Below are 16,211 nucleotides of genomic sequence, written 5' to 3' on the forward strand. Positions count from 1 at the left end.
TTTGATATCAAAAATAAATTGAAATATAAATCAGTGGTCGTATTGTTTATAATTAGTAGTTGGTATTACTACAAATGGCGACGATAAATGGAGAAAATAATTCCTTAAATGGAGATAATAATTCCTTAAATGGAGAAAATAATTCCTTAAATGGAGATTCAAAAAAAATAGCGGATTTATCTACGATTAAATTTGATAAATTCGAGTTGGATACTTCTATCCACAGATATTTTTCTCAATGGGAAGCCAGTTTTCGGTTAAAAAACGTAAGCCCATCTGAATGTCAATATAAAGATATATTTTTAACATTTTTTGGCAATAAGAATATTGAGTTGGTGGACCGTTTTTGTTATCCTGATTCGATCGAAACTTTATCTTTTAAGGAAATTAAGTCAATATGTTTTAAACTATTTAAACCGACGTCAACAGCTTTTGCTTCTAGATTTGATTTCGTTAGATTACGGAGAACAACTGAAACCATAACTGAATTTGCAGATAAAATTAGAGCAATTGGCAAGCGTTGTCATTATCTTAATGATACTGACGAGCGTTTACGTGATCAGTTTATGGTTGGCATGGAAATACCGGGATTGGAAAGAGATCTTAGAGCTCTATATCCCGACGGTCTTGATAGAGATAATAATGTGCTGACTTTTCAATTTATTCTTGATCTGGCATTAGCTTCTGAGCGAGCAGATAAAGAAATGGCAAATAAAAATATGCCAGTTGTTAATAAGATAAATGTTAATAACAAAAGAAATGATAATGATAATAATTATAAACATCCAATAAAAACGACGACTACAATTGATAAAGGCTATAATAAAGTCAAGTATAATAATACATTTGATAAAGAGAATAATAACTACAAATATAATAATGATAAAGATAAAGATTATAATAAACTTAAATGTTATAAATGTGGTTTTATTCATAACCGAGAAGTGAGATGTCCAGCTACAAATGCGGCATGTAATAAATGTAAAAAAATTGGTCATTTTGCAGTTTGCTGTAAATCAAAGAATTTAAATTATATAAGAGTGTCATCAAGTGATTCTATTCATAATATTTGGAAGATTCAACAAAATCGAGAGAATCGAGCAAAACTAACTGCAGAGATAAATGGGTTAGATGTTGAATTTGATTTTGACACTGGTGCACAAGCGTCATTGATAGGAATTGATATATGGACAAGTATTGGGCGACCAAAAATTAGGCCAACCAGTCCATTGACTGCATATGGTGATCATCTGTTAGACGTCAAGGGCGAGACCCAAGTCAATGTTAGGATTGGATCACAGACAAGGACTCTACCAGTGGTAATAATGAATACAACTGGGGTGCCTCTTTTCGGATTACCGTGGATTATAGCATTCAATTTAGAAATGCCTCGTCAGGTTATGATTAAACAAGTACGCAATTTGGTCAACAATATTGAAAAAGAAAAATGTTGCATAACACTAGATTCTAGAATTCGAGATTTGATTAATAAACACCAAGAAATTTCGGAAGAGAATCAAGATTCTAAACATGCTTTGGATATTCGAAGTATTAATTTGGATGATATACAATTGTCAGAAAATATTCTGCGAAAAGAGTCGAAGCAAGATTTAATATTAAAAAAAGTAGCAATACATATTCAGCAAAGTTGGCGAAACTTTGATCGTCATAAAGATAAAGAAATAGTTAATTTTTATAATCGACGGGAAGAGCTTTCTGTCAATCGTAATATTATAGAATGGAATGGGAGATTGGTTATTCCTAATAAATTAAGAAATGCAGTGTTAGGAATGATTCACTGGGGACATCCTGGGGAAAATGTAATGAAATCTATTTTTAGATTGTATTGTTGGTGGCCCAGATGTGATGTTGATATAGAAAATTTTATCAAAATATGTTCTGGATGCCAGAAAAATAGACCATGGTTAGAAGTTGATCTAATGCAGAATACCTCTGCTGATGCTATGATAAAACGATTAAATAAATGGTTTTCTAGGTTTGGAATACCCAAGTACATTGTGTCAGACAATGGACCACAATTCTTATCTGGGGAATTCCGTAGGTATTGTGATTTAAATAACATACGTCATATACGTTCAGCACCCTATCATCCAAAAACTAACGGATTAGCTGAACGTACAGTACGAACTTTGAAAGGTCGGTATTATGCAACGAGAGATTCAATTAGCGATCCCGAAGAAGCTATGACACAGGTTTTAACAACCTACCGATTGGGAGAGCATAGTTCCACAGGGAGATCTCCTGCTAAAATTATGTTTGGGAGGCAATTGAAAACAAGTCTGGATTGGATCCGACCAAATGCCGAACACGAAATATTAAGAGCTAATGATAAACAAAGCCTTCATCATGATTTACATTCAAAGGAAAGAGAATTTGAAATCTCACAACCTATATGGTTAAATAATGAAAATACCAATGGTTGGAGAGAGGGAGTAATTAAAGAAAGAATAGGACTTTATTCTTATATTGTTGAATCTTCCGGGAAAACATTACGGAAGCATGCAGATCAGTTAAGAAATCGTTTAGTTATCCCAAATCATGAAAGTTCTTTGGAAGTTACAGAAATGGTTGTGCCAGTGAATGAAGCAAATACAAACACAAATACAAATACCACATTACGTTGCTCATCAAGAAACCGTAAACCAACAAAGAGGTTTATTGAAGAAATCTAACTTTAAATTGTTTGAAGGAAATTTAATAAATTAATAAATGATTATTTATGTATATTGTATATTAAAAATAGAATCGAACATTCGAAAAATAATCAATAAAATATTTGATATCAAAAATTAATTGAAATATAAATCAGTGGTCGTATTGTTTATAATTAGTAGTTGGTATTACTACAAAAACTATAATGATATATTAATTGGTTTAAATTAATGTTGTTAACGCTACTTTAAAAAGAAACCCGCTATAGCTAATTCCCAAAACTAGTGGCTTCGTTACTAATTAGCTACCTTCTATAAAAAAGGCGGGCTATTGCTATTATATTACAAAAGTTTTTTATATTGCAATTTGTATTCAAATTAGAAATAATTAATAATATCTTATAATGAAATTTTTTTACAATTAAAATAAGTTTTTAAAATATTCTTGATAAAAATAATAAGTTAAAGTGATTACATTGATATTTAATAGTATATGGCTCGAATAGTTATATTGCTGAACAAATTTCCGACACCTATAAGATAAATTATATTTTTCTAGGTACCGATTTGAATGCGTTAAAATGATGATACGATTAGCGATATATAAATGTTTATCTAGAGTGCGATAACATCTGGTTCCTCCCACCCCCCTAAATACCTATCCCCAATCCCTCTTAAAAATTAGAAGCATCGTAACTACTCTACACCCCACCCGCTCATGATCGCACTGACTCTGATGTTAAGAATTTAACAGAGGTACTTTAAATATTCCTCAGTCCCATCTAACGGATAAGTCAAGTTTCATGAAAAATCAAAAATGGGGAGCATTCTGCATGTTTGTAGCAACAGGTTAAACAACTATAAACCAAGATAAAAAAACGATTTGGGAAAATGGAAAGCATATACTTGCGAATTTGACATATGTTTAATTACTTTATTTGGTATGTCAATGATTGACAGATTTTAATTTTAAATGTCATTGTTAAATAAGTAAATGCTGGTGGTGTTGATGTTATATGAATAAATTGAACGTCTTATTGTCGTGCTGGAACATATATAATTAAATAAATAACTTTTGTCCATCGCGTCGCATCTCATTTATATGAATTTAATTTAGTTGTTCCATTGAATTCCCAATTTATTTTTACAAAAGAACGCTGAAATTTTAAAGAAAAAAAACACATGTAAGCAACCTAACCAAAATAGTGCTATATCTTTAATTTAAAAAATATTAAAACATATGTTAAAAAACCACATGTTGCCACCATATTTTTTGCCATATTACTAAAACTATTTGTCTAATTATGGTTTTAAGGTTTATTAAGTTTCTATCATTAAATGCATTTAAAAAATCTAAATCTCCTCTTATGCCTGACAAAAAAATGATGGGACCATCTCCAAAAATTGATCAAGATATTTTACTTCAAAAAATTTCAGATGTTGAGGCTCGATTTAAAACAAATTACCATGATCCTGTATATATAAGTATAGCTTAATAAAACTACAAATTTATTTTAAGAATTGGATGTCTTTTGGCTATCATGAAACTGATCAATTTATAGATACATGGAGAGCAAGATATGTATTTTTTTGGGGTGTATCGATATTTTTAGTACCCTTGGTATTCATACTTCACTATTTCCCATCTCCAAAGTTAGTATATTTACCATTATTATATCAGATAACCTTTTCCAAATATTAATTTATATTTCATATTTAGTTGGCTTAGGCAGCTGAATTTGAACTTAAATTTAAATAAACTAATTCAGATATAGTAAAAAAAAAATTTAATATAATTGTATCTACAAAGACATTCAATTATTTTTATGAAAATATATCTTATTTTTGTTTATCTAATAAAATATAAAAGTTATAGATTAAAAGTTATGTTTTTATATTATATAATCTATTTTAAACTTTATTTATATAAATATAAAATGTAATCCATCCCTAAATTTTTTCCCACCAATTGATCAAAAATTTTAACCAACTTCCAAATTTATAGGCAAGTGACTCCTCCCTCCCTTCCCAATACTCCTTTATTATATTTTGATAGTTTTATACTATTAATTATTTTTAGATATTACAACATTTTACTGAAATTGTTAAAGGGCCAAATTTGGGTCAATTTTTAACAAGATTTAGATTTCAGCTAATTATCTAAAATATTAATCATATTGTTTTTAAAAATCAATCCAAATTGTTTTTTTAAACTATATTTTACCCAAAACAATATATATATACAGATTGTTTGTAATATGCAAAATTTGATTTCAAACTAAAATTAAAGAAATATTTACATTAGAAACTGTCAAGCCCATTGGCTTGGTTAGGCCAAAAGAATAATAATTTTTTTAAATTTATAGTTAATATTTTTAAATAAATTACTTAATTTTAATTTATATATTTTTTATTTTAATATTTATGTTTTCTTCTGATCTCTTCTCACCTCATTGTTTTTATTTATATTACTCTATAATTTTATTGTTTTAATTTAATTATAAATATTTAATAACCTATTATTTATTATTTTTCAAAAACATTTTACCTAAATAGTTAATGCTGCTTGTTATTAATAAGATAAAAATATTAACAATAAAATAAAAATATTAACAATAGCAATAGATCATATTAGTACATCAATCAGGTAAAATTATTAAATTATATAATTTTTTATTTTATATAATAAGTAATAATTTTATTAAATCTCTAACCATAAAAGAGAAAATTCATTAAAATTATATTTTAAACAACATTAATAATATTTAAAAAATAAGCTATTAACCTCAAATAGGGGTAGGGTATAGTAGAAGTGTGCAATGGACAAAAAAGGCAAGATTAAAAACAAAATATGTTGTTGATTGTTATTCTTAGTAGAGGTGGAGGCAGGCTATGAAATTATGTGTGACAAAATGGGTCACAATGTAAATTTTAAATTACTAGGCATGACTGGCTTCTCCAAAATTAATATTACCAGGCGTGATTGGGTGTGAATATAAATTTCTCGTGAATCACAGAAATTTTAATTTTAAAATTGTTTTTTATGAATATTAATTTTATAATTATTATAATTTCTTTTAAAAATTTTATTTAATTCTTTTAGAAAGAGGAATATTTTGAAAACTAAAAATCTTCCTCATTTTATAAAAAACATTTTATTACCCCGTCAAATTAAAAAATGAAATAATTGGGGTTTTTAAATGATTTGGTTAACTAAAATAAGAGACGTTGATATCTTTAAGGCTTCAGAAAATAGGAAGAGCAAAATTTGGGATAATATTTTAACCATATACTATTAAGGAAACCTACAAAATTTTGTAAAATGGAAAATTGTCAAAAAAAAAATTATGAAATTAAGTTTAAAAGCATAATTAATAATTACTTGTCCATAATCACCAATTTGTGGACGATGATTGTTAAAACGAAGTTTTTCAACCAATACAGTTAAGGGTTTATAATTAATATGGATTGTATTTTAAAACATGGTTTTGGCCATAAGAGAAATGAATAAAAAACCGGGCAACGATATTAAAAGTGTAGTCAATTCAATGCTAGAAGAATACATAGAAAGGCAAAGCATAAAAATGTTTAGACGTGACTCAAAGGTGTGTCCAAAATTTTCCTATAGAGGGGAACATTATTAGGCGAATTTTTCTCCCATAAACTTTATTGGAGGTCTTTAGGTTCACTTATTGTAGGCTTTGGGTTTAAACTTATTTTATTATAAAAATGTTTTATTTTCCTCGAAAAATTATAACTTTAACTAATTTTTCTTTCATCTTCTTTATTGTGTGATATATTGTATTAGTGAAGGTCAACGGTCCGGTCCTATCGGTCTTAGACCGGGATCGGACCGGCGGACCGATCTTTTTCTTGAGGACCTTGGCCCGGACCGGTCTTTTTATTTTTTACGGTCCAGACCGCGGTCCGGACCGATCTTTTATTATTGTTTAAGTTTGCTTTACTATACAATTAATATAATATTTTTGTATATTTTATTTTATGATATTTTTCTAGAGGAGTCATTTTAGATTTTGTTAATTTTTATTTTACAATATGAAAACCATAAGTTTGTCCAAGAAACATTTTACTTATAGTCCCAATAAAAACATAGAGTATGTGTTCACTGCAGTACCAAATTTAATGTATCGTCAGCACCTAGTAACAAAATAATTGTTTATAATTTTTTAAGCAATAAATTAATCAAAATAAAGCAATAATATTATTAAAATATTTTAGTTATTATATAGTTCTATTTTTTTTAAAGAAACTGTCTGTATAATTTATTGTAAAAATTACTTAACCTTATTCTTAATAAAATAATTAGGTACCTTAAGCAGACATCTGATAAAACATAAAATATATACTTCTAATGATGAAAATGAAAATATCTCAAAAAACACAATCTACTCTTAATTTTAATATGCCCTCTACAAGCACAAAATCATTTTTTTCATTACCATTGGATAAATTTTATTGTTTATATAATACTCTTATATTTAATAAAATGATAAAACAAATCAAATTAGTTTAAAAAAATATGTTTTTTAAACAAATAAAAAGACCGGTCCAGGACCGGTCTTTTTATTTAGGACCACGGTCTGGATCGATCTTTTTCTTAAGGACCGTGATCCGGTCCGGTCCGAGGGTATCGGCCCAGTCCGGACCGAAGACCGGACCGTGACCTTCACTATATTGTATACACATTTGGTGGATAGGGGGGATTTTTATTTTAAAACGATATTTACGAAATAGACGAATTTGCTATAGGGGGAATCCACCCCCTTTGGTTATGCGCCTGACGTGGTTATAAATGGCAAGCGCCTTCAAAGATGATGAAAGGATACCATCTTCGTGTCATATATTAAATGACATAATCATATGATGAAATACTGGTTTACCTTTAGCGGCAATTGATATAAGAAAAGAATCATAAACGAATTAGATAATTTTCTATACATTCAAAGAATGCTCGATTAATCTGAGCGCAGACTCATCCCACAATAAATGAAGTTTATCTATGGAAACAAATTTAATAAAATTTTATCAACCTTCCGGTGATACGATAATAATAAAACACCTAAGAACAAGTTATAAAAGAAAGATAGACTTGATTCTAGATCCAAATTTTAAGTTTTTAACTGATGTAGAAAAACAAAAATAATTACAACAATTTTGTAACTGCAATATATAATTAATCTCGATGATATGCATCTAACTATACCCACTCACATTTTTACATCCATAAAAAACCACATATTTATTACTGAACCATTTATAAAATTCTGATATTTTCTGATTCTGATGAAATGTCAACATCTACCTACGATTATGAGGATGAACTAAAAAGGTTCATCGGCCATAAAATATTAATCAAGATATTTTGAAGTTATGGAAGCAGCTGTTTATTAAATTGAATATTATTATTGAGCCATTACAACCAGACCCAAAGATATACGTTTCAAATTCGGAGAACACGCAATGCCTTTAATTAAATCTTGTTTTTTAAAAAAATTCTTAAGATAGAGTTATAAATTACATAATATTTTATAGCTCTTAAAATTCTACATTGGAAAATATGAAAAAAAATTTAAAAAAATCAGTGTTTTCTTATTTTGGTAAAAATAACAAATTAACATTGTTGAGAAAATATTTTTTTGGGTATTGATCGTTAGGAATGCTTATTACCCCTTCATATTTAACTTGTTTGATCATGAATATCGATAGTCATTTTGGTTTTTTTAATTTTATTTAAATTTTTATTAATAAGAAAATATAATACAGATTATATTTAATAGAAATATGTATTTTGTTGATATTAATATTAAAAAATTTATTGAAAATAACTAGACTTGTGGTGCCGCCGGCAATTTTATTAACGCCGGAAAAGTCGCCGATTAAGATGCGCGACGCATCAGGCTTTTTTTTTTAGAGGCGGCTCGGTGTGTAGAATTTTTAGAATGCTATTTAATTATATTTATATATTAAATTATAATTATTTAAATTTGAATATTAACATTAATAAAATATGAATTGTATTGTATAAAATAAATATATATGTTTTGATGTGCTGTTAGATTATTGTTATTTGGTTCTTTAAACAATAAAGGAATGATTGATTTGAAAGGTTGATTTTTAAATAAAATGATTATTAAAAAATAAATTGTCTAAAAAATTAATATAAGATAATTGATTGAAACCATATTATCTGATATCGATAGTATAACAGAGGAATTCCATTTAATAAACTAAAGAATATAGATGGTAACTGATGCTGGGACTGATGTCAAGAGAAGCGTAAGATTGGGATTATGAGCATCATTAATGCCTAGGGCATGGACTTCATAATTTAGTTATAGTTGATGACATAAAAAAGTTGCCAGAATCAATATTCTGATTTAAAAAAATAGAGAAATAATTTCAGCCCTTAGATATCGAGCAGCTGATATCAGTTTATGAGGCAGGCCATATTTTGGATATTGGTGATTCCTATTCATACCTTGATGAACATTTTGATATCTCTGGTTATAAATTGTATTTCACCAACAGATCTAATTAGGATGAAAACTTTGTAATTAAATTGCCTTACCCACTAGCACAACATATTAATTATGCTATATAGTATCCAACATGATTCTTATAAATAATGTTCTAAATAAAATAGGAAAACAACCCTTAAAACTTTTTAATAACAAATGGTAGATATAATTGACTAGCTTTAAACATTAAATCCATTTAGAAAGTCGGTGGAATTTCTTTCCTCTTAAAAGGGATCGATAATAAATTTAGGGTTATTATATCATAGTAAAGTAGAAACACCTATACTAAACAATAAATCTGATTGCTCAGATATCACTTGCCTAATGCAAAAAAAAGCTTGACCATAGGTTTCCGATTACCGAAATTTAAGTAATTTTATATTCTATTTTTATTAATAAAATTTTATTTTAAACATTGGATATTATCGACACTACTTGATACGAGATTTCGAAATCTTAAAATTGTTTCAGAATATTTAAATTCGAAATTTTACATCATTGCAATTTTTAATTAGATATTTAAAACTTTTAGAGCATAATAGAAATGCACAGAGCGAGATACAAGTTGAAGATAATGGGCAAACATCCAGTTCATACATAGGTAAAATAGCTCGTAATCAGTCCCTTTCAAGCAACGATTATAACAACATTAACGATCTAGAATAAGAATGTTTCTTTTGCTAAGCCAATAGTATACCAGAAGAGGATGCACTAACTTTTTTGGGAAAAAGCGATTGGAACTTCCTAAGCTTGATAATTTAGCTAGAAAGGTTCTTTGTATACCTGCAACCAGTACACCTTCCCTGTATTAATACTCAATGCAAAAAGGACTACTTTATGTCCCACGAATCTGATAAAATACTATTTAAATCATTACTAAATGTGACTCCGATCTGAGTAAAAATGCATTTCCTTACTCTTTTTCTTAAATTTAAATAGGAATGAGACAGGAAACAATTTAAGAAATGAATTAAACTATGTATTAGATATAAGGACGCCAAAATAAATTATAAAAAAATGTAATATATTGAATTATGCCGAACGCTGATAAAAAGATATATAAGGACCTCCGACGTCAAATGAGGCTTTGGCGCACCGGTTTAAGTATAACTAATATAATGTTCAAAATCTATGGGAAGAGGTTTTTAATAACTTTATTGTTAAATACAATTATAATAAAATATAATGGTGTTATAGGTAAAAATAAGAATTTAATTTAAAAAAAGCGAATAGGTAGCAAAAGATCTAGTTTGCACATATATAGTACACAAGGCGTCAGCTGATCTTGGTAATCAAATAAAATAAATAGGTGCTCTATATTTTTTAATAATTTATCTGGTCGACGGAATCAATGAAGGCTCAAAAATAAATGAAACAAGCTAGGGAGTACGTCAGCAGTTAGCTGAGGGTTAGAGAGATGGCAGCACGCCAGCACGGACACTGGGATAGGGTTAATATATATTTAAAAAAGGATTTAATAAAATTAGGTCGTTCATTTTTTAATAATGCATCTGAGCTATCCCATATTTATGCGTTTAAATTTGAACGGGACTCATATTTTTGGCACCTCTTTCTGAGGCAAATCATCACCAATAGTTAGCTAGGAGTTAAATAAATGGCAGCAATCCAGCACGGATACGGTTTATGTAACATTAAAATAGGGTTTCAATATTTTTAAAATCACTTCAAATATTTTATTTTTTTAACCCTGATAAAATAAATTAATTTTTCTAAAAAAAATCCCCATTCAAAGCATTTAAACATTAAATTAGAGTTTTTTGTCGGAATATATTTTTGTCCAGACCTTTTTACCAAGGTCTATGTCCGTTAATCTTTATTTTATAATTACATTAATTTTTTAGAGCGAGCAGGGGAGAGGGGGGTGGGGTGAATAGAGATAATTATTTAGCAAAATTACTTGATTGGGGGAGGGGGGTGGGTGTCTCCTTGGCTACGCCTCTGGGGAAAATATTTTGACATTGCTAGAGGTTACCTTTCGCAACACTTATCATTAATCTACAGTTATAAATTATGATAAGTATTGTATATAAGTGGAAAGTATACATTTTATTAATTATTTTTGCTATAGTAGGTATTATCAGTCTTTTATCCTTTATTATGTTATTGTTCCAAAAAATATTTTCAAGTAACAATGAGTGATATATGATAAATTATACATATTAGAAATTTCATCATTTAATATACATTTATAAGGTATAATATTTAGATATTAAAGCTTTTTATTTTTTTGGCAAACCATCATATAAGATATAATTAATTAATAAAATTACATCAAAATAATTTCAATAGATATAAAAAAAATATTTTTAAACAAACCATTTGTATTTTAGAAAGGAGAAGATAATACTATATAATAATATTGCCCCAAAATTATAATGCGATATAAACTAAGGAAACCAGAAATTTATTAAATTTTTAAGTAATAATTAGTAATAAACAGTGCAGTAGTTCTATGGCACGCTAGTTCGCTAAAAAAAATAGAGGGCACGCAATTGAATTTTAAGATTAAAAAAACTTCTACATTTTTTTTTAAAATTATTTTTCACTAAATTCCCAAAAGGAACGAATCGAAACCTTAATATCAATTTTTGGAAATTTGTTTATTTACTTTTGATTACCAAGATCTATTTTGTATTTTTTTAATTTTTTTAAAATATATTTGTAAAATTTAAGAAAAGCTTTTAAAACCTAAATAAATTTTTTCTACAAATTTTTTTCCCCACAAACTACTAAAATTTAATAAGATCGCTCAAAATGTTACTTTTATAATTATTAAATTTTAACATAAAATTTTATTTATAGAAAAATAATATGATATTATAAATCTTATAGCGTACACATGCTCTACATATTAAGGCGATAATTAAATGTTAGTAAATAGTATACGAATCAAAATTAATACCACTCAACATCTATGAATCAAATTGATCGCTATTACTTAGATTTATTTTTTAGATAAGTCGAAGGTTTAATTTTTGTTTTCATGTTTACTATTATAATCCCCTATTGTTTTGTGTTTAAAGTATTTTTTAGAGTTACATTTTTACTAAACAATAGACGGTTATCCTTCCCTTTTAAATAAAACTCAAATAAACTTTGGGTCCTATGACAAAAATTACTAATGAAACTATTCTTGATATTATGTATAGATCTAAAAATTAGTAAAATGTTAACCCGGTGAGATTTAAAATGCTCGCAAAAAAAATTTTTTCCATATTTTATCATTTGTTTTTATAAAAATATTTTTATTTAATAATAGTAATTAATATGTTAAAATAATATTATATTCAAAAAATTTAAAAGGACTTTCAGGGAAAGGTTAAGCTAAATTTTTCCCACATTTTTAGGGGACATACCCTCCCAACTACACCACAGTAAATGACCTAATTTTTCCCATTTTTAGTAGAGACGAGGCCCGACCGATTCTTAAAATCAATATTTTTGTAACCGGGATGAGGTTGGAAAAAGTATTTTAAAAACCGGGTCGGGCCGGATTAGTAAAAGCAATAGGATAAGTTATAAAATTATTTTTAAAAAACCAAATAAACTTATAACGATTTACAAATACATATAACAAAATTATTCGAATAAAAAGAATCGAATACGAATAAGAAAAATATCTGTAGAATAATTTTTTATCTATTATTCGATCGAATTGGTACAATTTAAAATTATTATAAATAAGTAAATATTCAAAATTATTCATAAATATTTGAAATTATTATTAATCATTTCATGTTCCTTGCAGGATTTTTTACTTTTTTCCCACATATATAAATCACTTATTTAATATTCCATTTTTCAAAATATTTTTAAAGAATTATGTTTTTGAACCGATTCATTATTCGACGAATCAATTCGAATAATGTTTTTATTATTTGATTTGAAAATACGAATAAGGCAAATATTCGATTCATATTTTTATATATATAAGACCAAATTTTACTAATGGCCGTGCCTGAAAATTATATATTTTTAATATGCCTTTTCTGCAGACCTCTGATTATGTTAGACCTACAAGAGATAACCCAAACTGGTTTTCTGAACCTATTTTAAATTTATCCCTGAACCCGAATGTAATTTGTATTTTTTATTTTCCTCATGGGTTTTCATTATTCTCATGAAATAATTATATAAGCCTTGCAATCTACCACGTTCGTCCCTTATTGAGTATATCTCTTTTCATAAGTTTAAGATAGCTGGTGAAATAATAGAGTATATTTTTATTTGTAGATTTAAATTTAAAAAAAACATAACATTTAATAAGTATTAGATAATTTAAAACTCATTGGAATAGATCATTACGCGTTCTACATAAACACAATATAGAAAATGTATTAATCATAAAAATTAAATTTAACACTTACTTTTAATCCTCCACAAACTCACTCCTCTTAAGTCCTAAACCATTTTCCCTAACAAATTTTTTAACCAGAATCGGGAGTAGAACCTTAACCGAGCCAAAATGAAAATGAGTGAAACAAATTGTTAGAGATGCTGTGTCTATTCTAAATATATTTTCATAAAAAATATCATGACAATAAGGCATTTTTGGCTGTAGTATCGATTATTTGATATAGATATATTTTGCGTTATTTATTATATTAAAAATATTTAATTCCATCTTTTATATTAATTTATTAATATTCAAGACAAATTTTATTTTACACTCTGGATAAATCCCAGAAAAAATTCTCAGATTTAATATACTTAAACGCGCTCCTTAGAAGATAATGAACAAGGACACATTTTGCACCCAACAAACTTTATATGATTTTTTTTTAAATGAATCAGAATTTTTTTATATTTGTGAAGATTATCCTAATATTAAGCTGCTATTCCTAAAGTATAGCATAGTACTATCCTCCCTTGCTCGCCTTGGGAAGACATTTTAGTTTGGGTAAAATGTGTTTAAAGATAAACGGGGATACCTCACTAATGAAAACTTTGAGAATATTTTATCATTAAAAGCTAATAATAATATTTTATCAAATAATTATTTATTTTACATGTATTTATAAAATAAATAAAAGGTGTTTGTTTCATTTCAAAATTTAAAAATAGATTCCCATTTTGATACACGATTATAATTTTAAACATTATATCTTAAAAAAATTGTATCTATATTTAAATAAATTATTCATAATATATTGCTAGTGACCCTTTTGACAATGTATCTGTATCTAGATATGAAATCAACTACTGGTTCGAGTCTCTGATAATATTTCTGGAATCCAAAATTCAAATGCTAAAGGCGCTAAACTATTATAAAAGGAATTCTCATTAGCGAAGGTCAACTAAACCCATATCAGACCACTTTATAATCCAAAAGATGTGGTCGGTTGTATTTAGATCGAGTTTAGAAATTTAGATATTTTATCAGCCAAATCTATCCGGTCGATTTTATTTGGTATTTTAACACGACCTGAATGCTGCCTCCACTTTTTGGATTTTTAGGATTGTTGACCGGTCTAAACAGATTCTGGTTAAAAATTAATTATTTTATGCACAACTTTGTAATTTATGTTTTACTTCCTATTTTTTATAAGCTATTGAAGTGTTTTATATTTTTAATGCGACTGTGCAATTTTTTACCGGTCTGATATTTAAAATGATTTTTATTTACCATCTATCTTTAAATCAATATGATAAAAAAAATTATTATTTTTATTTTCTATAAAAAAAAACTAAATTTAAACTACAAGCAAAACAAAAAAACAATGTTTGGTTTCTCATATCTAAGGCGATATTTGACGTATATTATCACGAAAAGTGTATTTTTTTTTATTCCTCAAAAGTGAATCATCTCATTTAATATCGATGGGCAAAGCTTAATGCTAAATGATGCTAAATGTGGCTCGTTCGATACAAATAAAACTAAAAAAGAACAATATCACATTTTTAGCTACTCATTCTTTTATAATGAGTTGATATATTTTAAACATTTGAATTTTGGTTATTTTTCTTTTATTCATTTATTATTAAGGAAATTTAAACGTAAAATTAAAAATAATGGAATTTATGGGGATTCGAAATCTTTCAATTTTATATCTATTACTGAGGGCGATTTTTAAATATCAAAAATCTGATTTGGCGTATAAAGTGCCAACACTGAATTTCAAACAATTTTACCTTTAATTTTTTAATTTACATTTAATTTATCTCATTTTTATACAAATTTTTCGTATAAATTGAAAAAATGCACAAAATTTAATGGCAAAAATTGTCTAAAATTTACAGGTTACACATGCTGGATAGATTTCCGATCAAATCAATTTAAAAATTGCCCTTAATAAATTATATAAAATTGAGATATTCTGAATTCCCTTGGATTTCATATCCCAATATGACATTTACAATCATAAAATAGCCAAAAGCATTGATAATATTGAATTTGTTTTTTTTTGGAAATATCGATCTCATCTTTTCTAAACGGTGAATAAAGTCCCGATTAGATATTTAATATCGACGTAGCCTTAATTTTTGATCATTTCTCTAATTAAAAATTAATTATATTAATGAATTTTATTTAGAGACAAAGATTGGACTTTTCGAGAGGCGTGTTTTGAAATAGCAAGGAGAGAAAAATACGGCTTGCCACATGTAGACATGAACCTAATCCCACCTGAGAGGGTGATTTTGCCGTCCGACGAAGAACTTGGAGATTTTGAAATCATTATTTAATTATATTTTTTGTGAATTCAATAAAGAAATGCATTTTTTTGCCCTAGATTATGTATAATGTTGATATATTTCAAGTCTTTAATAAATTATAATATAAATCTATTTCATTGTGTATTGATGTTTTATTTAACTATCAATCATCATGTTTTGGCATTTTCAAAATATTCTTTTGAGGCCAAGAAAATGACGAAAGGGGTAAATCCTAGAATAGAAAAACAATATTAAATCGAAAAATATCTAATATAAAAATCTAGCTGAGCTCTTTTCAATATTTCTGAGTGATTTACTAATGATT

At 27.1% G+C, this 16,211-nt stretch overlaps 1 long non-coding RNA gene across 1 annotated transcript; it reads left to right on the forward strand.

Moving 5' to 3' along the window:
• The first annotated feature begins 4,473 nt into the window (after positions 1-4,473).
• LOC135924722 (uncharacterized) lies at positions 4,474-15,953 on the forward strand. Its single transcript, XR_010571374.1, has 2 exons — positions 4,474-5,319; positions 15,766-15,953. It is a non-coding gene; the product is annotated as an uncharacterized LOC135924722 (long non-coding RNA).
• The last annotated feature ends 258 nt before the right edge of the window (positions 15,954-16,211 follow it).

Source organism: Gordionus sp. m RMFG-2023, chromosome 2, assembly GCF_954871325.1.
Source record: "Gordionus sp. m RMFG-2023 chromosome 2, tfGorSpeb1-WG-v2, whole genome shotgun sequence".
Lineage (NCBI taxonomy): Eukaryota > Metazoa > Nematomorpha > Gordioida > Chordodea > Parachordodidae > Gordionus > Gordionus sp. m RMFG-2023.